Source organism: Apodemus sylvaticus, chromosome X (genome assembly GCF_947179515.1).
Source record: "Apodemus sylvaticus chromosome X, mApoSyl1.1, whole genome shotgun sequence".
Classification (NCBI taxonomy): domain Eukaryota; kingdom Metazoa; phylum Chordata; class Mammalia; order Rodentia; family Muridae; genus Apodemus; species Apodemus sylvaticus.
The window spans coordinates 249,136-274,169 of NC_067495.1; the positions used below are offsets into that span (position 1 = coordinate 249,136).

Sequence of the window (25,034 nt, forward strand, 5' to 3'; positions counted from 1 at the left end):
ATTTACTGGGCTCATTCTACGCTATTTAATGTTTACAAAAAAGCAAGACAATCCTTTCTCTTCATTCTCCATATCACATGAGAAAAGTTTACTTTCTAGCTGAGTTTTAAACTTACATGACTGATGAAGTCTCAGTCAGTATCAGTTAGCAGCCTCGTCCTTCTGCATCTGTGCACGAGAAGGTTGATAGCATCCAGTCTCTGGTATTTGTTCCATAATGCTTGTTGAATGGAAGACTAGTGTTAGCATGATGACACTTGGGAAACCTCATTTTCACTTGTTAGGAAAGTTAGGAAAGTTTTTCTCTGAGAAGCTCTAGGAAATGTCATGGACATCTTTTGTTTTAGATGTTAGTCTCTGCAAAGGAAGATTAGATACACTTTCATAGATTTTTATCTAAAATAACCAATATTTAATATAAAATAAAGTTACTGGGGTTGTCTTCATAGGATGTTTACTGTAAGGCTGATAGTTTGTATAACACAGAGCAGTTTTAGAAGCAACGTAAAAGTTTAGTTTGTTTTTTCTAGTAGACAAATTTTCTTATAGCAAATAAAATTGAGAAGTTAGGCTGTGTGTTCCTGTAATCCACTTTGACCCCCCACTCCTGGGCTTATTTCAGAAGGGTGGGGCAGTGTCTGGGATGTGCCTTTTCTGCAGTGTTTTCGCTTGGCGGGCATGCAGTACTTTTCCCTTAATAAGTAAGACTTCTCATGTAGTTCTTCCAACAAGGTGACTAACCTGGCTTTCTACTTAAGTAGTAGCCTCCCCATGATATATACCTGCAGGCTCTACACCAGGGTTTGCTTCCAGTGTGGAACCGTTTGAGTCCTCCACATCCCATGCCTCACACAGGCCAGTCATTCTGTTCATAGTTTGAGGTGTCTCTAGTTGGCTTCTGTCTATTTCCTCTTCTTTGCCCTAGCCACTGGTGAACACTGGGACCTTTAGTCAGCAGCATGTGTTTATTCTAATTCTGTAGGTCTCAGGTAGGATTTGCTTGGGATAAAGATGGCTGCAAGTGGAATGTTGCTGCCTTTTGAATGCCTGCTTCCAGCACTCTTCTTCCTCCTACTGTAACTGCAGATACTCTGCTTTGCCAGTTCTAAGTTGGATGGCAAAGCAAAGGGGTAATTTAATTCATTATTGGACCCTTTCCCAAATCTGTGCCCCAGGTTTTTCTGGTTTTGATTTTGTTGGGGTTTTCTTTGTTTCTTTGTTTTTTGTTTTTTGGCTTTTGTTGTTGTTGTTGTTGTTTGTTTGTTTTTTGGCTTTGCTCGAATATTTTCTTGTGAGACTAATTTCAAGGATATACTTCATAAGGTTGATGAATAAAATTAGGAATTCAGAGAGAGTTCAAAATCTATTCTTGATTGTTTCTCCAGCACACCACGTTACTGTGTGGAGTAGACATTGATCATTTCAGAATGTGTAAATAAATGTATGGATTCACATGTGATGAGGAATATCTGGATGGCCAAGGATGGGATTTGGTCCTGTGCCAGATGGATTTTGACATGCCTGTTGGTCCTTTGTGTTTGCTAAAAGGCTCACCATGTTGATCTCTGTGTTCTTGTCTGATTTCCATTTCAGAAGTGCTGACACAGCTAATCTGGGTATTTATGCCTATTACCACTTGAAACTCAGTGGATGTCTCTTTGGGGATATTCACACAGAAATGGCTTAATTTGATTTCAGCCCAGACACAGTATCTGAATGGTTCTTTATAAAACATTAATTGGGCTACTGCCATAGGAAATCCTCCCCCCACCCCATGCTCCCCCCTCTCTCTCTTACACACACACACACACACGGAGGGAGAGAGGAACAAAGAGAGAGAGACATAGAAGTGCTATGATTCCATCCTTTTCAGTGGCTTGTTGCTAATTTCTATAATAAATGAAATATTCTAGGATGTGGGAGCTCATCTCTGTAGGGAAACTGCGGCCAAACAATTGCTGTGCATTTGACACCACTCTGAGCTGCAGAGTGAATTCCAGGCATACTAGAGAACAATAAATAGGCCAGCATCTATTTGTTGTGCATATCTTAATCCCAGCATCAGAAGGCAGGTAGATCTGAGTTTGGGATTAACTTAGTACATAGTGAATTCTAGGACAGCCATAGGCACATAGTGAGACCATGTCTCAAAGTGGGAAGAGAGATGAAGAGAATGAGAACCTTGTTCAAGAGTATAGTCTGTATGGGACTGAATCTTTGAAAGAAAAAGATTTAGGGCCTGAAGTGACACTACCATTTGGATATTAACAGTGGATGTAATTGAGAAATGGTAGTTCTCTGAGTATAGTGACTCATGCTTGTAAGGCCCAGCAGCACTGGAGAGGCTGATGTAGGACTGAGTTTGAAGTCAGCCTAGCCATATAGTAAGTTCTGGGATAGCCTGGACTAAAGTAAGACCCTGTCTCCAAAGCAAACACAACCAGAACAGGTAGACAACAAACAATATCCCCTCCCCCCAACCAGCACCCCCCCCCAAAAAAAAAACCCAAACAACAGCACTCCCCCTTAAAAACAAAACCAAAAACCTGAAAGTTTATTAACTGGTGAGCATGCTGTGAGGTTCTGTCTGGAGCCACGTGGGCAGGAGGAGTTAGTTCTCTTCATGGTGACTTTTCCTCCCTGGATAGTTGTGTAAATGTTACACATTTGTGGTCTATGATTTTTTATGGGAATTGAAGGTGATCTTCCAGAAGAGCCTCTTGGAATTTGTGCCTCAACAATGTGGGTTTGGTTGGACAGTGATGTTGGGAACTGAAGGCAGAGATGTTTCCAAGAGAGAGAAAACACTGCAGACACTGAGAGGTTTGGTGTGGAAAAGAGAATGTGGGCCCTCATGCTCGGCCAATATCCGGAATATTTTAAAACAACTAAATATAAGCACAATGTATTAACTTTTAATTCAGTTATAATAATTAGAAACCTCCATGTTAAATTTTTATACCCATTAGCCTTTTAAAACTTCATTTAAATTAGAGCTACGGAACTTATTTTTACTAAAGTTACCTGTTGGCACAAATCCCTGTCCACACTTCCTGGGCAGACAGCTTCCTGTTGTTCTGTGCACTGAGACTGCAGTGCTTGGCTTCCTGCACCTGGGACTTTCACTAGGCATGAAGCCCTCCAAGGTATCCACGTGGTAGCACGTGGAGATAGCCCTCCCTTTGCCCAGCTAAGTGATGTTACAGTGTGCACCTACCTCATGCCTCACTGCACACTCATGTCTCAGTGGACACCATTTTCTTATTTTTATTAGTCTTGAGGTTTTTAAAGGTTCTATTTCTACTTGGTAGTGCAAACTTGAAGGTAAGCTTTTGACACAGAGGCCTGATCTAGACCATAGCAGCTCACATAGCAGTGTGATGTAGGAAAAGGGTAGAGGCCTAGCAGCACTTCCTAGCCCCTTTTCCTGGAGGCTCGGGGCCTTACTCCCGAGTTAATGAGGCTCCGGGTCCTGACTAGCATAGGGCTCTGGATCTCTCCATCCTGGGGTGCACAGATGTGTGTCTGGCGGGTTTCACAGGCTCACTGTTTGCCTGGCTAAATTAATACATGCTCTCAAATAACATGCAGGTGCATGTACTGAAAAGGTTTGTGAGGTTTCTGGTTTAACTGTAGGCTATAGGGAAACTCTTGGGTTTATATAAGACAATACAATATTCCCTGTGTGGAAAAAAAGTATTTGATTTTTCATTCATAGAAAAGCCGCAGAGAATGCAAGGCACAGTGGTGTACCTCTAACCCTTGAACTAGGGTGTCCGAATCAGGGTCGTGAGTTTGGGGCCAGTCTTTATTGCATAGTGAGCTCAAGGCAAACCTGAGCCATTTGGGGAGGCAGTCTTTTAAGAATAAGAGGAAAGGGAAGGCAGTAATTTTGCAGCATACAGATAATTCCAGCATATAATTTGGTATAAACGGTCTTGTGTTTCTTAGTAAGGTCATTTGGAGACATAAAATTCTGCTTTTCTAAGGTAGTGTGCATTTTCTGTAGGCATCTCCCTCATTCATGGAATCACTCTCTAGTTCTCCAGCCTCTGCAGAGGCTCATTGGCCCCTTGGTATGGCTAAAAACAGAAAAAAACTGACTTTGTCGATGTTTCAGGTATTTGTAATTTTTAGCTTTTGACCTCATGTGCCTTTACCCAGCCAGAAAAATATACACACTTACTTTTTTCTCGAAGGACTCTAATCCAAGAGGGAAGAAAGAACAGAGATTTGGCCCACAGGGAAGTCTTCAATAAGTGTAGAGGGGCAGGTCTAGGGTAGGGCTAGGGAAGGGTAGATTGCTCCCACTTGCTAAAGCACCAAATAAATAGGCAATTCTCTATGTCTAGCTCTGGGAGCCAAGCGTTTTCCCTCGAGATAATCTCTCCCATCTAAGAGGTCTTTAGACATAACTACTAACCTACTAGAATGTCAGGGATTTGTCACTGTGTGGAAAACACCAGCCTGAATCTATGGGTGCAGAATGCCCTACCGCTGTAGGATGGACAGCTTGGAGACCGTAGCGCCATCATTTAAATGAAATAGAGTTAAAGTAGCCTTAGGAGGCAGATCAGAAATTGTAGTTTGTACTTTGTAAACATGACTTACACCCTTATTGTAATGAATTAGCTATAAAAGCACTGTTACACACATTGCAGGTGGGAAATTTATATTAAAGAACTAATAGTCACTTTGATGTGCTAATAGAGTTGTACGTGGTTGTCTTGGGGTGTGCCGAGTTGTCTAGGCCAATGAGGTTGTACGTGTGTCTGGCTTTACTCTCACCTGGAGAGGGCTGTATATGAGCCTGTGATTGCTGAGTCTGGGTGACAGTGCATACGTGGTGGATATATATTGTGTCTACTGATGCATGTGTTTAAACATGGTTGTGATATGGCAGTGGTGGAGGATGACACCAATACTTACATTACAGTTCATAACAGTAGCAAAATTATACTTATGGAGTAGCAACAAGATTTAATAGTTGGGGTTACCACAACATGAGGAACTGTTTTAAAGGGCTGCAGCATTAGGAATGGTGAGAACTACTGGTTTCCAAGAAGGAAGTTAGGTCCCCTTGCCTGATATCTGGAAGGGATATTGGAACCCAGGCTGCTTTCTCTCTCTTTCACTTTCTATCCCCTGTGAGGTAAGCAAACATTGTTATATCATGTATTCCTTCCATGGTGTTCTGTCTTGCCATAGGCCCCAAAACAATGGAGCCAGCCTCCTATGGACTAAATGCTCTAAAACGCTGAGCCATAATAAATCTTTCCTCTATCTAAGTCAATTATTTTCTTTGGGTATTTTGTTATAGCAATAGAAAGCTGACTTACACACTCCCCAAGTGAATTAATGCTTTGTAAAAGCAGTCATTCATGTATGCCCTCGAGAATTGTTAGATCCAGTAGCCGTACACGTATTCTTTAGAAAGCCTGAGTTGAGACAAGTTCTCTATTAATTAAAATCTTTAAAAATCTAACTTTCTTCTAGCACAAATCTGGAACTTAGAAATGTAGAGGTGGTTGGTAGGGTCATGGCCAAAGTCACATAGGTATTAAAGACTATGGTTTCAGCAGGAGAAATAAGAACTTGAGTTTAGATACCAGCACTTCGTTTTATCTTACAGTAAACACCTACAGAAAGACATTAAGTATTCTCATTGTATTTGCTTGTAGGTTTTTCCTTATAATAATTCAAATTGTTAAAACCATCCGACTCTTGAGATAGAGAATGCATACAGAGGGATTCATTTTTAAAACAAAATTTATGGACTTGCCTTGTAACATTTCACGATAGTCCTGCTTGAATTATCACTTCCTATTTGAGTAAAATAGAATTAATTTTTCTGTGAGGCTTTTAACATTTTGAGGACATAGTCATTCTAGGAATGAATTAATAGATCTCCTCCAATCGAACTGTCAGGACAGATCCCCTCTGGGCTTGAAATGATTAAAGATGCCAGTGAACTCTCTTAGGAATCTGCAGAGCACACCAGAATCCTCTTGAAAATGCCAGAGGAAAGCAGAAGTGTTTGCCCAAGTATGTGCACAGCGAGTGCACTGCCAGTTCCACAAGCAGGACGGAGATTGGGCACCTGTGTTAGCTGCTTGCCTCTTAACTACCATGTAAATTTGAGTGCTCGTCTCAGATTCCCTGGTATAGACAGGGGATGCTTTGAACCTTTGTGCTGGGGACTCTGTGGATCATACCTGGACAAATGGCAATGCAAGAGCCTGTCAGTTGTAGATAGGGCTCTGTGTTCCCCTCTTCCTATGGCCTGGCCTCTGTTGCCTCTGGAGGCTTTCCTTCAGTTTGTGGCGGTATGTAGGAGTAGAGAAGAGGACTGGAGATACTTGAGAGCCTTTCTCCCATTGTGATTTCCTTATCTGCTGCTCATGCAGTGTCAGTGTGCCTGTGTGTGTATGTGTGTGTGTGTGTATGCGCACACATGTGCGCGCGCGTGCTTCTTCCTGTGTAAAATAGGTATCTAGGACAAGAAGAGGATATTGAATCAACTAGGAGTTGCAGTTACAAGCAGTTGGTGCTGGGAAACAAACTCAGGTCCTCAGCAAGAGTTGTAAACACTTTTAACTGCTGAGCGCCAGTGTCTTTTTTCTTTTTTCTTTGAAATGGACAATTGAACTCAAATAAACAAGCACACCTAATACCTGTTCCTTTTCATTTCTCTACAGATCCCACAGGTTCTTCTCCTATAGTGTCATCCCAGCTGGCTTAAGACCTTGGAGGATCACTGTAGCTCTGTCACATTTAAGGTGTCCTCAGACAGCAGAAAACATCATCTTTTTGAAGAGTGCTACAATTTTTCCAGTCACCTCTTATAACTGCATGCCAAAGGTAAGCATATATACATTTCTGCATAAAAGAGACTTGGCTGGTTTTTTGTTTCTTTGATTACTTGTTTTTTGTTTTGGTTTCCTTGCTTTAAATACATAATTTGCCTAGTAGTTTTTTAAAAAATATTAAGCTTTTTATCTTTTTGTTTTGTTTTGTTTTGTTTTTGCTTTTGCTTTTGTTTTTTTTTTTTGTTTTGTTTTGTTTTGTTTTGTTTTGTTTTGTTTTTTTTCCAAGATAGGGTTTCTCTGTATAGCCCTGGCTGTCCTGGAACAAACTCTGTAGACCAGGCTGGCCTCAAACTCAGAAATGTACCTGCCTTTGCCTCCCAGAGTGCTGGGATTACTGGCGTGCGCCACCACCGCCTGGTTGCTTTTTAACTTTTGTGTATGATTGTTTTACCTTATGTATATGAATGAATATGTACCATACATATGCTCTAATGCGCTAATGTTTTGGAGGTCAAAAGTGTCAGATGCCCTGGAACTGGAGTTATGGGTGGTTGTGAGTCATAGTGTGGGTGCTGGGAACCAAACGCAGGTCTGTTGCAAGAGTAGCACCTGTTCTTAGCCAATAAGCCATCTCTCCAGCCCCTGCATCGTAGTTATTAAATTAGTAATAATGGCAGTAGGAATGTCCCTGATTTACTGAAGTCCATTAAATTTAAGCTCTTAAGGGACACAGTTCAAACACCAGGTTATCACTGTTCCAACCTGAGAGTAGGTGGTTGAGAATATTTAGACAGAAGTAAGTATGCAGACCAGTAGACAGCTCCCTTCTATGCAGTGACGTTCTGGAACCTGTTCTGAGCTGAGGTTGCCTATGTGCTGGGGACCTTACAGCAGGGAGAAAAGAGTGGTCTTTAGGCTGGTCAAGTTCAAGTCCAGCTTAGTGCTGAGAAGATAAGTTCTCATGAGAAGGAAATTCAGATAAATAAAGATTCCTAGGACTGTTTCACAAGTTTGTATGAGAGATATGTTTGAGCTATAATAGAAGGAAATTCTGACGTTGTGCAGCTGGAGTCCCCAAAGTGATATTGGTGGTCAAAGATGTGGTTGTATAACAGTAATGTATTAGAGAGAGAGAGAGAGAGAGAGAGAGAGAGAGAGACATGCACACACAGAGGCAGCGTGTGTGTGTGTGTGTGTGTGTGTGTGTGTGTGTGTGTGTGTGTGTGTTTGTGTGTAGTGGTGGTGGTGGTGGTGGGATAGATACATGAAAGATGGGTAGCCCATACCTGAACTATATCCCCAACTCACAAATATATCTCACTCATGACTGATAGCTTGAGACCTTTGACTTAGGGTGTGGCGGCTTATCCAGTGTTCCCTCTGGCTAACAGTGAGAAACACCTTGTGGAATGTGTATTGTCATCTGTAGAGTACCACCTCAGAATTGAAGGAGTTACACCTACCCACCATCCCTCCCTTTCCCACAAATCTCATATTATTTCTGTCATTTCGATTGTCTTAAGATAGTCTTGAATCTATTATTTGGTCTGTGGAGTTTGGAATAATGATTTCTGTGAATGTACTTTTATGTGAGTTAGAATTCTCTTTCATTTGGTCTAAAGTGATCACTGAAACACACAGCTGTTTCACCTTGATGCTTTTTGAAACACTTGTCTAGAAACGTGTTCATCTCCTTAATTCTGCCTGGTATAATAGGTGCTATTTGGAATGCCATATGTTGATTTGCTGTATTTCATGAGGGTGTAGTTAATGAAGTACACTAGCACTTTACACTGATGTCTTTATAATTTCCTGTGGAGAAAGTGGCTCGTTGTCTCCCATATGTGGAGTGTGTGAGGTTGATTCAGAAATAGGTGCTATCCTGGAATCCATAGCTGATGCTCAGGCTTTAGAACTGGATCACCAGCCCACCCCAAGCTTGTTGTCCCATCATTGCCCACAGAGAGCGCTGTTGAGCTTTGGATCCCCCTTCTGCCTTCACAGGGCTCTCCATCCACCTCATGACAAGCCCATGGGGGTAAGGAATATCCGGATCATGGCAGATTTGTTTGCAAAGGAAGCCTCTCAACCCCAATGATTTAGAGATGGCCATTGAAGTGGGGCCTTATTAGACTCAAGTAATTCATGAATGTTCACCTATAAATCCATTTGTCAAATTTCATGGGCAGAAATTAGAGTTAGAAATTAGAACTTCTCAGATCTGGCCACCAGAACTCATTAATAATTCACCAGGAGTAGACTGGCACTGATGATGAGGAAGTTTTCAATGAGCAGTCAGTGATGCTGACAGACCTAGAGCATGCACTGAGGAGGGAGAGCACGATTCTGGCTCCTGGCTCTGGGCCAGCCTGCGTACTCAGCAGGGTGCATTACATCTGCCAGGCAGTGATTTCAGGGGCCATGTTTATTTTATAAGGGATGAGATCTATACAGAAAGCATTTAATTTTGTGGCTTAGAGTGGTAGCAGCTGTGTAATAAACACTTCGAGTACTGACCACATTCTAAGCCATTTAGTTAGGAATCTTTTGGCACTGTCTTATAGTAGCTTCAAAAACATAAAATATGGTTCCAAGCGTCTTGGCTGGCTAGGGCTGGTACTCTTGTAGGACCAGTTAGACTATACAGGGTTGTACTCTGTCTATAGCCAGTCTGTCTGGGGCATGGAGGAAGCTCTGCCCTTTGGAAAGGAGTCTAGGAAGGCCCTGGGGATGTTAGACTGCAACCAATTTGAAGGAATGAAAGGACACATGGGTAGAGACTTAATAGTCTACTTGACACAATGCAGGTCTGGTAGCCTGAGTGGGTCTGAGTGCTAGAGGGAGTGGTGTCTGGGACTAGCCATGTGCTTTCTGGTCAGCGATCTTTTGAAGTACCAGTAGGAAATGCAGTGACTGGACAACATCATCCAGAGGGACACCAGTGCAATGCTGTCTAGAGGAGTGGTGATTGGGATGGTGGTTTTGGGTGTGTTCCCTCGTTACTGGGTACCCAAGGAATATACCAAGTTGCTAGGCCTACATATGGACTGGGTTGAGGAGCAGTTAGAGGGTAGTGGGGTCTCAGAGCTCTTTTCTAGGGCTTTGTTTTCCTGGCCAATGGTCTTATTTCATTAAAGTAAAGGCACAAAATTTTGGAGACCTCTGGCCTGCCCACTAGGAGAATGGAGAGCATGGAGATAGGACGCTCGCATACCCTTTCACACTCTCATGATCACTCTCAGCATTTTACTTGAAAACTGAAATTTCATGTTGATTGCTTAGTGGGGTAGGTGCTGTGAGGCTTTCCTCTGCTATACTGAAGGGAGAGATACCTTCACTGGGTTTCACCAGCTTCTAGTGGCTGCTAGGATTATATTGAGCTATAACATTTTCCTCGACTTTAATGTGTATCAATCTGTTTTATATTGTTGCAACAAAATTCCAGAGGCTGTGATGACCTTGCTGTCAGAGTCCAAGGCTGGGCACACTATCACATGGGGCATGTAAGAGACAGTATGTCTGTTAAAAGCCAACAGCGTTCATACGTAGATCTGTACTTCAATGATGATGTCTTATCCCAATCAGTCCTCCTAAGTGTCACAGATTAAACTGACGCCTCTTAGTGCCTCACAACAGGGATTTCAGCACATGAACCCTAGAGGAGCCTCAGCCCACATCCAAACCATAGCAATATATTTAAAAAATGAGCCTTGGATTGGTTTGTTCCTTATTTTTAGCATGGGCCCACATTTGTTGTTTTGGAGGTTTCTATTAAGTGTCTTTGCGCAGCGCCCAGGTTTTACGCAGAAAAGCTCTTTGCAAATGAAGTTGGTTGATGGATACTTAAGTTTTTAGGGTTCCACCTGCTGCTTCAGGGAGATAACTGGTGGTCTCTCTCTGGCTAGCAGTCTCTGCATATCTGGAAATAACTCCTTGAGTGTCTGTAGAAACAGAAGAGAGTCTAGGCCAGTCTCTTCAGCTTGGACCAATTTCTTCCTGTCTAGAGTGATTTCTAGGGCCAAGAAAGGACAACAGCATTTGATACCTTAGGTCTTACAGTCAATAGATCTGTAATAATTGATTAAATGACTGCATGGTAAACATTTCGAGCTGTATAAAAAGCCCTATGGCATTGCCTTCTCTTATAGTTACCATAATGGAAAGGTTGTGGAATCCTGGTGGGGTTGGTATGGGGTTTGCCCTCTCTGGTGTGTCTCTGGCTTTCACTGCAGATGAATTACCTCATTTGCTAGATGATAGTTCTGCAGTTAGCATTGGGACCAAGGTCTGCTGTTTAAAAACTGGACTTCCTTCCTCTCCTGATGTTACATTACCTTCCCCATGTCTTGGAGATGACAGTGACAACTGTGTACTTTCCTTGAACCTGGCTTTGAGAGATAAAAAACATAGGGAGCTCAGGAGACGGGGAGTGTCCTCCCTTACCCCCAAACCTTTCATTTTTATATCAACTTTGATTTTTCCCCCTCATCCCTACCTTCATAGGAAAATCTCTAGCCAGTAAGTAAGAGTTGAAGAGTCCTTTCAGAGACTGAAGGAAAGTAGTGTGAAGGGAGGGAAGAAAGTAGGGAAGAAAGGAGGGATAGACAGTGGGAGGGAGGCAACAATGGCAGATCTGAGTTGGGCCAAGGTAATTGTAAAGGCTGCTTAAGCCCATAGGCCTAGGTGCTCAGGGTTCTCTTAGACCAGTAATTCCAACTTACAGTCAGACTTGCCCTGACAAAGATTATCCACAGAAGCAACAAAGTCTTTGGTGTTCAGTAGCCACTTGTATGCTAGTACTGCCCCTGGTCTCTTTTGAGGAGTATAGCTTTTCACATTTAAAAGCACAGCTTTTTAACCTGTGAAACCAGCTTTTTCTGTATGGTCAGGAAAATGATCATTTTCTTATGCCTATCTTCACTGACATACTACAGCTTCCTAGAAAACTAGAGAAACATATTTTTTAAAAATCAAGTCTTCCCATATCCATCTTCTTTTCATAAGTGATTGCAAAATGTGTTTCATCCAGGGTTGTTTATAATTGCTCCTTTTTGTCAGTGTGTAAGCGGCAGACCCTATCCCTTCTTCTGATCCAAGGAGGAATGCTTAGTGCACAGAAGCCCTCTTTTCATGGGCAGTAGCCTCCTAGCAGATGGGACATGTTCAGAGACCTCCCCTTGAACACCTGGATAGCATTGCAACTCATAAATATGGATCCCTGTATGTGGAAACAAGGGTTGTTTCTGTTTTTGTTTTGTTTTTTAATAAATTCCAATTGGGATCTTTTCCTAGGCCACCACAGAGCACTGAGTATGAAAAATTGTTCTGACCTTACTAAGGGCAGTAACCACTGGTGGGCTGAATAAGAATGCTTCCCATAGGTTCATATATTTGAAGTCATGGATTAGGAAGTATGGCATTGGTGGGGTGGAGTGGGGTGGGGTGGGGGGTGCTTTGTACTGGTGATCTCTCTCTCTCCCCCCTTTCTTCCCTCCATCCCTCTTTCTCCTCCCTCCTTTCCTCTATTCCCTCGCTCCCTCTCGTCTCTCTCCCTCCTTCCTTGCCTCTGACCCTCTTTCCTCTCCCTCCTTCTCCTTCTTTCCTCCTCCCTCTCCCTTTATCTTTGCTCCAGTACCATCTGTGCAGCCTTGTTCCCTGCCATGATAATGGACCAAACCTCTGAAACTGTAACAAACCCCAGTCACATGCTTTCTTTTATAAGAGTTACTTTGGTCACAGTGTCTCTGCACAGCAACAGAACAGTGACAGAGACACCTCATGGCTGTCAGATATGTCATTTTCTCAAGACAGTAGAAAATGATCTGACCAGACCCTGCTGCCTTCAGGATTGCAGTTCTTATGTCACTGTGCCCTGGTGATTAGAATTGGAACTCCAAGTTCTATGAGAGCCTGCTGGAACTTTGGAGAACCCAAAAACTCTTTAGCAGGCTGATTCTGTGTCCTGTCTCCTCAAGAGTTTTGCTTAACAGTTTGGATATTGCTTGTGAAGAGACATGTTATTTTGACTGTGGATACAGAATACTTTATCAATCAGGTGTTTTCTATTTAAAAAAATAAAACTAATAACCTTCATGTACCCACATTAGATCCAAGTTTTGGTAGATTGCATGATAAAGGGCCTGGCTTAGAACTTCTAGATCCTCATATTTGAGCTGATCCTCATTAGTCCCACAGGACTACTATCCATCAAAGGAAGTCCTGGGCACTGTCTGTTCCTCCGAAATCATTCTTCTCCTTCTTTCTTATCTTGGCACATTGTAGAGTCTTTGTATAAGTATATATGTATACAAATGTATGCATATATGTTGCATATGGAATGATGGTTTAAGTGCTGATCAAAATAAAGCAAGGGAGGAGTTACATTAATGTTCTCTAGGAAATGTCCCCAGAGGCTCATTTGATAGCTCTGTCCCTAGTTGTTACCACTGTTGGGGGTGGTGGAAACTCAGAAGTTAGAGTCTGGTGTGACTTGTCCTCTGCTGCCTGTCTGCCATGCGATAAGGAGCCTCCTCTATTCTGTATTCTGGCTATTGTGAAACTGCTTTGCATAGGTTCATAGAGGTCAAGCAAGCACACCACAGATGAGTGTGACCGTGAGCATGTATAAGAGAAAGGTCTCTTGATAGATGGTGGCCACAAGATGCTATCTACATAGTGAACTGACAGAGCTGCTTATACAGTCTTGCTATTAGTGTCTTTAGCTAGGTCACATTTAACACTTGGGAGGAATGTGTGCTGGGTACAAATAATTCTGAACCATCCTCGGATTTTCCTGGGCATCTTCACTTACTACAGATTGGAAGTTTAAAAGTTGCATAGGAAAAAGGCCATTTCATTTTCCCTTATTTCAGGATCCAATAGTTTGGATACTTAAGAATGTTCAGTTTACGTGACTAAGTGACTCACAGAACAGAGGATTAAGGCTGGGGTAGGGTGGGGCTCATCTCACAATTGCTGCTCATAGTTGTAATCTACCATAAAACTAATGTTGATCAAGTAAGTAAAATGTAGGCCATGTGTACTGACTATAAAATAACTTCAAGGCCCAGTCAAAACACCCATCCAATGTAGAATGATGCAGTGTTTACTCTCAGTTTTGACTGCTAAGTCTAATAAGTTTAATAAACAAGGCTATACACAGTGGCTTTGCAGATTGTGCCACTATTGCAAATGAGGTCCTTCTTTTTATAGATCTACAGACTCTGGATCAGGAGACCCAGGCTGTGGGCTCACAGGGATTTTGATTGGCTGTGACATCTTGAGCAGGTCACTGGCTCACATAGTTTCAATCTCCTTGTTTGTAGATTAGATCTGACACACCCCAAGGGGCTGAGTTCTAGGCACCCAGTGAGCTAGAGGTAGATCCTGTTCTGTGGGAACAGCCTGCTCCTATTGGCCGCATCCTTGGGGAAGTCATGGTCAGTGAAGTGACATTTTGATAGACATCTGGTAGTGACTTTATACACTCCTCAGCACAGTGAAAGCGTCTTTTCAGAATGTTGTGGGTGTGGAACCTTGCAGTCATGCACGTGTAGCTCCGTAGAGTCATTCTGAGTTTTTTTTTTTTTTTTTTTTTTTAAAGGAGCATATCCTATTTATTCACTAGCAGAGCACGTGGACTCACTTCCACTAGCAGCCTTTTCTGGTTCCCCCGCTGGTGTTAAGCGGACTCTTACTGTGGTCTTAGGAGATGGATAGTTTGAATGATCTTTATGGGTGTTCACCATCTGTGCTGTCTCTCTGCAGTGACTGTGTTTTGCCTGTCTTTTCTTTTGTCTTGGTCTCTTTCTCTGCTTTGTAGGGTTTCCATTATTCTAGACACCAACCATTTGTTATTAATCACCTGTTTGCAACCATTGGTAAGCGAGTATATTCAATCCTTTGATCTCTATAACCATAATTCCTATGTACAAATATATTGTGGCTTTACCAGGTTTGTTCAGCCTGTGGCATGATGATGGATTTGCTTTAGGAGTGTTATAGATGTGGCCCAAGATAAGCTTTTAAAGAGCATGTGAGGCTGGGGGGCAACTCAGCTGCTCTTCAGAGGACCACAGTTTGGCTTACAGCCACCTGTAATTTCCAGCTCCAGGGGATTAAAGACCTTTTTATGGCCTCTGTCGGTACTACTACACACAAACTACATGCATACATAGACAAAAACACATATATACACACACATACAACTTTTAAAAGAAATTTTTAATTTAAAAAAAAAAACTTTTCTTTCTTTTTTTTCCTTTTATCTTTTTTTGGATTGTACCCTTCTGAATCTTGAGCTTCTTGGTTGACAGCATTGTGTCATGTTGTCAGAAGGTTAGATTCTTATGCTAGACCCTCCACTTAACTAGAATAGTCTTTGATCTTTTCCTGAACCAACTGGGGGGGGGGGCGGCTACTCTGTAAACATCAGCATTTTTATGTTAGAAGATCCTGTGTGCTAATGGTTCTGCCAAAGGCTGAGCACCTTTATTATTGTTTCATTGTTCCATGGGCTATCTATAGATTGTTTTTTTTTTAAATCAGGTAGACACCGAGTCTCAGTCTGTGCCTTGGACATTTATTTACCTTTAATCATTTTTAAAAAATCTGTTCCACGATAATCACAATCATTTGCTGGAGAACCTTGGGAACAGCCTGTGAATTATAGGAGAGATAGAAATGGAATTATGGGAACTGTGTAGGGCCAGGACAGGTGCAGCAGATCTGCAGGGCTGGGTAGTAGAGGAAGAGAAACGTCCTTGGATTTGAGGCCCAGTTTCAAGGCCAGCCTGCCGGCAGGGTTTGCTAGTACAGTGGCTTGGAAGATAAGGAGTCTGAGTTAGGAGTCTCATATTTTTGGTCTGACACTGGGTGAGTGGTTCATGCCATTTCATTTGCCAGGATGGGATTCCTGTGCAAACAACACTAGGGTTTTTGTTTTTTATTGTATTGATTTTCTTTTGTTTGAGTGAAAGAATCTGAATGCTTTTATACATCCTAGATTTAAAGCGTGCATTGCACATCCACATGGAGATTCTCTAGGCAGCTAAATGTAAGAAGTCTAGCAGTAGGCATATAGAGCTGGAAAACAGCATGCGATGGTATAAAGTTAAGAGTGTGGATGGAGGAAAGGCTTCCCCTAGGACAGAAATACAGGTGATTAAGAAGAAATAGTAAGGAGAAAAGCCTGCAGGGCATCCCAGTATGAGAGGAGGCATTACAGAAGGCCTGATGATAGTGACCTCTGTAATGAAGCCCATTGGATAAGAGTGAGGAATTGTGGAAGGGATAAAAGCCTTTAGTAGCCTTAAAGTGCAGGTAGAGTTGGCGGAGTAAATGGCTTTTGAAAATATGTTGTGGTTGTGTTACTGTATAGAAAGGAGATGCTGTGGACATGGTTTGGGGTCGAAGATACTATTTTGTGCAATATGGGATGGTTCAGAAAGATAATTTGGCCAGGGGAGCTAAGACAAGTAGCTTCCATTTAGGAGGTGGACTGCTTCATCGGGGCACAGGCAGCTTATCCTACTAGCAAAAGAGACTCCAGTGTTCTCAGACACAACAATGATCATGTATTCTGATGTTTCCTCACCCATTACATCAGAATACAGAAAGACAGTAGATGAGAAGAAACGTTTAGAGTTCTGGGCACTTGAATCAAGCTCACGGCACAGCCCTTTACGATCTACAGGGCCGTGACCCATGAGCTGGCTGGAAGTTGCACACAAGTCTGAAAGTATTTTTGCCTTATTGTCACCAAAAGAGGAATCTTTAATATGTCAAGAATGTGTGTATAATAGTAGGAATCGACAGTGCCGGGTAGGATGGGATCAACTACACAGATTCTGTTACTGCAGTGGAAAGTGTCATGAGCTTAGAGCTGCTTGCATTGCACATAGAAAGCAAAACAAAGCAAATACACACAGACTCAAAATGATGGGATGCTCTGGTAGGCAGAAGGACTGTCTTCCAGAGCTCCTGGCAGCCACAGGTGGCAAGTGCTTAAGGTTCGGACCACCAGCCATATTTGTGTTGATCCTGTGTGCACGACACACTGTGAGCAAGTGGGGTCCTTTTCTTCCTAGCTCACCACCCAGGGCTCAAAAGGAGAAAAAATATTGTGGAAGTTCTAATGGAAGGTCATTCTACAGAGTTCGTGACTGGCACTCCTCAAAGCATGAAGTCTGGGCAGTGTCCCAGTCAGGAGGCCCCTAAGAAACCACAAAGCATAATCTAGTATCCTGGATAGGATGCAAAGACAGAAACAGGACACTGGGGAGGAACTGCCAATCTCAATAGTATGGATGTGGGTTCATTACTTGTAGTAATTACATTTTACTGTTAGACATTAATTAGAAAGAAAACTATAATTTAAATTAGCATTTAAGTCTTTCTGTAGCTGTGACAAGATACCTGAGGAGACATATTTTGTAAAATGTTTATTTTACAGTTTTTGGTTTTCAACCAATAGTTGTTTCTAGGACTGTGTGAGACTGCACATCAGTGATAGAACTCTACATTCCCTTTAAGGAAAGCTTCTCCCCAGCCCGTTACATTGTGGGCCCTTGTGATCCATCCCAAGTTAACTCTGAATACTGCTGCAGTGAGGCCAGGTCTTTAATATCTAAGCATCTGGGGACTTTGACCATCCAGGGCATAAGAGAATAATATCCTTTTAAATGACACATGCAGTTGCAAGTCTCCAGAGTTATTTGTAGATGTGTGCAAGTCAGCTATGGTAGTTCATGTCTCCTCACCTGTACTGGCAGTTGTGGGTTTTGTTGACTGAGTTTAGTCTCAGGAATGCACATGTAGCAAGCATTTCAGACCCACAAGTTAAGGTAGTTTTCATATTTACTGTTTCATCTTGTAGGGGAGGGGAGCATGATCCTGACGGTAGAGGCGGATTAGTGAATGAAATTCACTTAAAACTAAAATGATGAGGGAGGAAGTTGCAACCAGAACTGTTACTGTCTATATAATTTTTCTTTTTATTGAGATAATTATGTGTTAATAATTCTTGTGTGAATGCAGTGAAAGGGGCTTGTACATGTCTCAGCATTTAAGAATACTAACATCTTTTCCAGAGGACCCAGGTCCAATTGATAGCACCTAGCACCTGCCTGGCATCTCCCAACTGACTGAAACTCCAGTTCAGGGGATCTGATGCCCTCACAGAGAGACATACATGCAGGCAAACATCAATGTACATAAAATACATTTTTTTTTAAATAAAAGAATACAGATAGAAGACTCATAAGTGATTTTCTGAGTGCCTCATACCCAGTAGGATGGCTACTATTAAACATAAATGTTGGCAAGAATGAGAAGATATTGAACCTTTGTAAGTCATGGAAACAGGCATGAGAATGTAAACCCATCACCAGTTGGAAGGGCTCATGGGCTTCTGAAGGATGGAGGACAGTGGAGACACTGGGTGTATTTGGAGAAGCTGAATATGCTCAGCTCTCTCAGGTGCTAAGTGCCTCTGGTTGTATTTTAACTTTCTGGTTTTAATAGTAACTTACAGTTCTTTGTGAAATATATACTGGTTAAGTGCTCTAGGTAATTGTAAATTTCCTAGATAGAAGCTTGTCACCATTTGTTAGCCATGGTGGCAGCACTGGGTGAAGGGAGCTGAAGAACCTGAATTTGGAACCCTAGTACTTGTTCATTTGCTGGGTGCACGTGTCTGCAACCCCAGTGGAGACTAACAGATCCCAGGAGCTCAGCACTCAGTGTAGCTGAGATGGACACCTCCAGATTCAGTGAGCTGAGCACTTTAGGTTTCAAAAAACTAGGTGAAGACAGGGTGACTGTGTAAGATAACCCTCCTGGCTCACTCAAGCCATACATGGGAAAGTGAGCCTACACATGAGCACACATGCACATAAATGCATGAACCATGTACAGGAAACTGAGGAGATGAGGAGATCTGAGGAGGAAAAAGAAAAAAAAAGTCGTAGTCGGTCATCAACCATTTTCCCACAAAAGCCACCCAACCTGGTGGTCCAGGCTGGCTTTCAAACCCTGACTTTCTCTACCAGAGAAAGATAACTTAGAAGGCATCATGCTGGTTACTATGAAACGAATTGTTCACCACCTCACAGGCCATCATCGCCAACAATGCCAGAAAACAAGTCACAGAAAGAACCCCTCTGTGATAACCCACTGAGGCAAGCTGGCTTCTGCTTTGCAATATCCAGTCTGACTCTCTCTCTCAGGAGACTTTGCCTCTCTCTAATGAAATATTAAAAACACAAATCCTGTCCCAAGTCATCCTCTGGTGTTTCTCCCTAAGTAATACCACCTGTTTGTTTGTCAAAAGTAAATTGGATTTGACTTTTTTTTTTTTTTCATCAACATCTATCTTCCCCCTAGGATTTATTTTTTAGAACACCAGCAAAACTCTGCTTCCAAGTGAAGAATAGTAAATGAGACCGTGGGTTTGTGGAAAGCGCCTTCTGGTGAATTTGCACCCCAGATCCTCTGCTTTCTAACTTGTGAACTTAGGTGAGTCACTGAACACCTCCAGTCCCCTTTCATCATTTCTAAATGCACCTGTAGATAACATCTACTTCAAAAGGTTCTTGTGAACATTTGATGTCCTCATCCTTATGAAGCACTATGACATGGGTCTCAGTTGACTGTCACCATGCGCTCCTTGACCATGTAGATGGTGCTGTGTTCTCACCTCTTGCAGCTGCACATGGAAAGGGCTGTTATGTGTGTTCTCTTTTATGTGTGGTGTGTTTTTCTGTTTTAGGAACGTGGTGAGATCTTGCCTATTGCCACAACTTAATTAATTTAGTGAGAGATGGAACAACCACTAGATTCCATATTATATCCTAGTTAGGATTAAAGTGTATTGGCTGTAATTAGTAACAGTGCTGCAAAAAGCCACCGACTGGCCTTTCTGTTCCCCCACAGGAGATCAGGGTCCTGCCAAGTGCTGTCACATGCTTTGACATCTGACAGGTCTATCTACACACATCTTGAAGTTAAACAAGAATTTTAGTTGGTTCTAAAATCCATTCATGAGTCAGTCTCTGTAATACAAATGGACTTTTGTAAATCATGAATCAAGGACCATGCATACAGCAATAAAAAGAGAATATAGAATGCTCCTGTTTCCAAAGAAAAACTCTTCACTAAGATCAGCTTCCTGTTGCTGCAGGGGCAAATTCCCACAGTGCAAATGCCCCCAAACAGTGACCACCTACTTCACTTGTGGTTCTAAGTTCAAAGTCCTCACAAGTCCCACTAGGTGACATCACTTGGTGTCACCAAAAGCTACACTGCTGGAGGATCTAGGAGAACTCTCTTTTCTAGTTCTGGAGACATCTCTTGGCTACAGCATAGCATCATTAATTCTCTCTCTAATTTTCTTCCCTTAGATTAGCAAGGATGTTTGTAGCTATCCAGAGTCTGCTGGACCATCCAGGATTATGTCCTCAGAGCAGGGGGAGCAGTTAGTGACCGTGTTGGTCTTGTAATCCAACAAATCTGTAGGTGCTCTTTATAGAATGCAGACACATGCTTGCCACATCTTGCAAAGCCTGTATTGAATGAGTTTTTCTGACTGATCAGTTGCACTCTTCCACCACTCAAGTCATGATATGTTACATAGAAAAAACATTCTAGAGACCCTCTGTGAAGTTGTTACATAATCTGAATAATTCAGTTTTTGTTGAGAATTGGCATTGGGGTGAAACCTGTCCCCATTTGGTCTCAGTTTGCATCCTCCACCCTCTTTTCTCTGTCTTACTCACAGACACACATTCTGGTATGGCTGTAGACACATGCACATAGATGCATTTTTTTGCCAGTAAAAGTGGTAGGCTTGCTTTTCCCTCCTGCTTGTCTGTGTGAATATTTTTAATTTTGTTTGTGAAATTCTATGTCTTCCTTCTCACATTTAGATTGTCAGTCCTCCAGTAGTTAATCTTTATTAAGACCTTTATTAATCATTAAAACAAACTAAATCAATGCTATTATTTTTTTAATTATTTTTTCTTTCAGATTTTCATATATGTTCAGAATATAGTCACTCCCACCCCAGCAACCCTTTCCATCCTCCAGTCCTTTCTCATGTAACTTCCAGCTTTCTTCCTCCTTCTTCTCCTCCTCCTCTTCTTCCTTCTCTCCCCCTTCTTCCTTCTTCTCTTTTGTCCTCTTCTTCCTCCTCCTCTTCCTGCTCCTCTTTACCCATGGATTTCAATTTGTTTTGCTTAACAAATATGGGAATCATAGTCCTGGTGAAGATCCTGGCTCTGTAGCTACACAAACCACTCTCCCTGATTCTCAGTCTCCTAAAAGATGCTTCCCAGAATGGTGTCTGTTCTCTGTGTTAAATGATGGCATCAAGTGCCCATCCCATATCAGAATTTAGTTCTCATACCAAGGCTTCTAAACATGTCCATTTATAGCCTCCTGCCCTGGAGAGTAAGTCTGCATACTGATGAGATAAGCTCCTTTGTTTCTCATGAATTAAATCTCTACTTAGTGTTTGTTTCTACATGATAAAGATCATCCTTTGATAAATAACATTTTTCAATGTTGATATTTTTGTTTTATAATCATCAGTGCTGAGCTCCCTGCTTGACATACATTGTACAAAATAGCAGAAGGGTATGTAGGGCCATGTCTGAAATTGCTTGAGATTCTGTTGGGATTACGAAGTCTGAGTTTTTAACACTTCTATGAAACTCATATTTGTACTAATTTGGAACTTCGTGGAGAGAGAAAACCAACTGCAGGAAACTGTTAAGACTTCTGCCCCATAATTATTCCATTATATTACTTTAAAAGCAGAAGATTTTGTATAGACAGGAGGATCCAAGTCTAGTCTGGAATCTGAGCTGAGGTGTTTGGGTTTGTATAGTATGGTGCACATACAGTTTCCTGCAGGGAGCTGTGAGTCATTGGGGGTGAGGACTTACTTGATTCTGAATTACTCTTTGCTTACACATTCATAAATCTTTTATTGTTGCCAGATGGGTCATGACCTTCATACTTTATGCAGTCTCTCTTATGTTTCCAACTGATAGTTTTAAAACTTGGGTCCTAGATAGAAGATTTTTGCTTTGGTTTTTGTTGTGTTCACAGATTTGAACCGGGTGGGAGCACCAGAGAAGATAAGAGGGGTCCTGGGACCTGGCCCTTTCCTGGAGATTCTGATATGATTGGTAGAGGACGTGCTCCCAAGCAGTGCCAACGCCCATAAAGGAAGAAAGGATTTGTTTGACCTTGTAGTTCAGAAGAAGGTGGTTCACCATGGCAGGGAAGGAAGGGCACTGGAAGCAACTTGGTTTATGGCCAGACCAGGAAGGAAGAAGGGGAATACTGGGGTTTAGCTACCTTACTCCTTTTTTTCTCTGTATTTAGTCCAGGATGCTAGCCCATAGAGTGATGCTACCCATATTTAAGATAAATTTTTTCCTCAACTAAACCTCTCTGGAAGCACCCGCATAAATATACCCACTACATTCTTGTGTCTCATTAATGCCCTGAGGGTTTTTTATTCCAGTCAGGTTAACAAACACCACAAGACACCCAAACACAGCACTTGAACTGTAACATTTTACCCCTGGTCCCCAGAGGGTTGTGGCCACCTCTTAATGCAAATTGCATTCATTATAACTTTGAAAGATTTCTTATTCTTTATCTCAAGAGTGTTAGAAGTCCAAAGTCTTTTCCAAGACCTGAGGCAAATCTTAGGGCATAACAAGGAAAGATCCCACTAAAACAAGACTGATTCCTAGCCAGAAAAACACCAAGTCTTGCACCTCCATATCCTGCATCTGGGGTATCTGGTTCCTCTGCCCCCAGTCTGGCTACCTGCAGTGCATGTGGCTTTTTCTTGGCCAGATGCACTTGGTGCCTGCTGCATCCCTTAGCTGCACACTGTGGCCTCTCCAACACCCTGCTCTGTGGCTTAGCAGGAAGCTATGTTTTTGTAAGCCTTATGCTTTCAGCGCGTGCACTGAAATAAATGCATCCAAGTCCTCTCATAACTGTTGTTGATGCAGAAGGAAATTCAATAGAGAGCTTTGGTTGGCTGGATATCAACTGATTTAAATGATGATCTGATCCTATTTAAATTCATTTTGGAAATTATATAATTCGGCAGCAGGCATGGAATTTAAATGGAATCCCCTCTGAACCTCATTTTTATTACTACTTTTGTTCCTCTCCCTGACTTTAAAAGAGATGCCTACCTCGTTGCTTTTTGGGTCTAATCTGGTAGAGAAATCAGGTGTCTGAGCTACAAGCTGTGGCCTTCTGACGGCAGTTAGCTATCGTCTCTGGCTTTGAGAAGACCTTTGTGTAAACTCTACCTTCGTGGATATTATGTGCATTATGTGTACAATTTACAAGTATATTCTTTTTCCCAAATGATTTTTATCTAATATGGCAACTCATAAGTGAGAAGACATGTATTATTCTATATTTATGTGCCCAAATACAGTAGAACATGTCATATTCGTGCCTCCATGGGTCAGATGCATGGGTTTCCTGTGACTCTGAACTCATGAAGTAAGATCATAAGAACTCTGTCAAGAGGAGTTTGGGTCAAGTATCTTGTCATCACTCCTTTTATAACTGAGGGGCATATCCAGTCAGTAGAGGGGCTGGATATGATTTTTGCACTTCAAGAACACTTGTGCATTTTGTACCTGAGAAGGGTACAGTTGCTGAAATAGGTGAACCTGTGTGTTTTGTGTTCTTTCCTATCTAGTACGTCCCAGATTGACTTCATCAGCTTTGTGCCATTTGTTTTAATAAGCTGTATTTTGGAGTAGTTTTATTATGTATTTTGGTCTACACAACACGTCTTGATATATATTTGCAATTACACGTGCTCACCATCTCTCTGCATTGTGTGCTTCTCCCCCTCCTCTCTGTCCACTGGTCCTGTGTCTCCAAAGATCTTTGCCTTTCTTAGCATGTCATATAATGAAATTGCTATTCAAGAGCTAGTTAGGAGACAGCAAGGCAGACTGGTCCTACAACAGAATTCTACAATCAGGAAGTCAGAGTTCAGCTCCCCATGTGAGGATAAGCGGGAGTTCACAGCCAGAGGAGAGGAGGACCATGCTGTGGAGGATCCTGGGTGAGCCCACCTAACAGGGTTCTCGCTGGAGGAGGCCAGGGGGCCAGCCATCACGTGCAGCATGGTGGGAGTCCTGGAGCCTGGGCAGGTGTCAGGGCGGATGATTCTTGCTAACACTGAGTGACCCAGTGTGACCCAGTGATGGGCACAAAAGCTATAGAGAACAGGGCTGCATGATGTCAGTAAAGGTTGCTCCCAGGAGACCCCCATGTCCAAATCCACATGCCTAGCCTTTGTAGCCTTGCTGTCTGCCTTCAATCATAGGAAGCATCTTCATTTCCTCCTACTCTGTTCCTAACACTTAAGTATTCCACTGTCAGGTACACAGTTGGTTTATCAGTTCACATACTGAAGAATATCTTTGTTTATTTTCCAGTTTGGGGAATTATGAATGATGTGGTAAATATCTAAGTATTGCTTTGTTTTCAACAGTAATTTTATATTTACAGGAAAGCTGTAGTTATTTGTGCAGAAAATTAGCCCTTAGCTAATTTCTCCAGTGTTGTCATATTACATTGAATTGTCAGAACTAATTGACAGGGCACATTGCTGTTGCCTAGGCTTTGTTTACATTTCAACAGTGACGTCACAAATTTACTTTGTATAGTTTACAGTCCAACTCAGGATACCACTGTGCATTAGTAGTACACTAATTGAATTTGAGCTTATGGGAGTAGTTTGGGTATGTTATATTTATTAAATATCTTCAAAATCCTCATCATATGCTGAAAATAGTAGTGTAAACTTGTCAGCTATAAGGGGATGGTGTCACTTGTCAAAAGATCATCTAGATATGAGATTGTTATTTTGAATGTCCCCCCCACAAGTTTACATCTAGCTTCCGTAAAATGTGCAGTGTGTTTAGTGCACTGAGAGGGGCTGCAGGCTTTGATTACAAGATGTTGTTTCTAAGCAGCATTAGAGCTTACAGGTAGGTCATTTTAAGGGCAAGTGTTTCAAGCGGCTGGAAGGAAACTGGTGGCAATAGGAGCTGTCATTGACAATTTTTCAAATCTGTCAGAGGAGAGGTGTTCAGGTAGCTAATGAGCATCTTCAAATGTTTTGCTGGCAGAAGGACTCCATGAAAGATGACAGAAGAAGTCATC

At 42.1% G+C, this 25,034-nt stretch overlaps 1 long non-coding RNA gene across 1 annotated transcript in view; it reads left to right on the plus strand.

The window, feature by feature from the left end:
* LOC127674897 (uncharacterized) overlaps window positions 1-25,033 on the plus strand; it is a 70,283-nt gene extending 45,250 nt beyond the window's left edge. The window contains exons 2-3 of the long non-coding RNA XR_007975385.1: window positions 6,699-6,861; window positions 25,001-25,033. This is a non-coding gene — a long non-coding RNA (uncharacterized LOC127674897). The remainder of the gene's footprint in view (window positions 1-6,698; window positions 6,862-25,000) is intronic.
* The last annotated feature ends 1 nt before the right edge of the window (window position 25,034 follows it).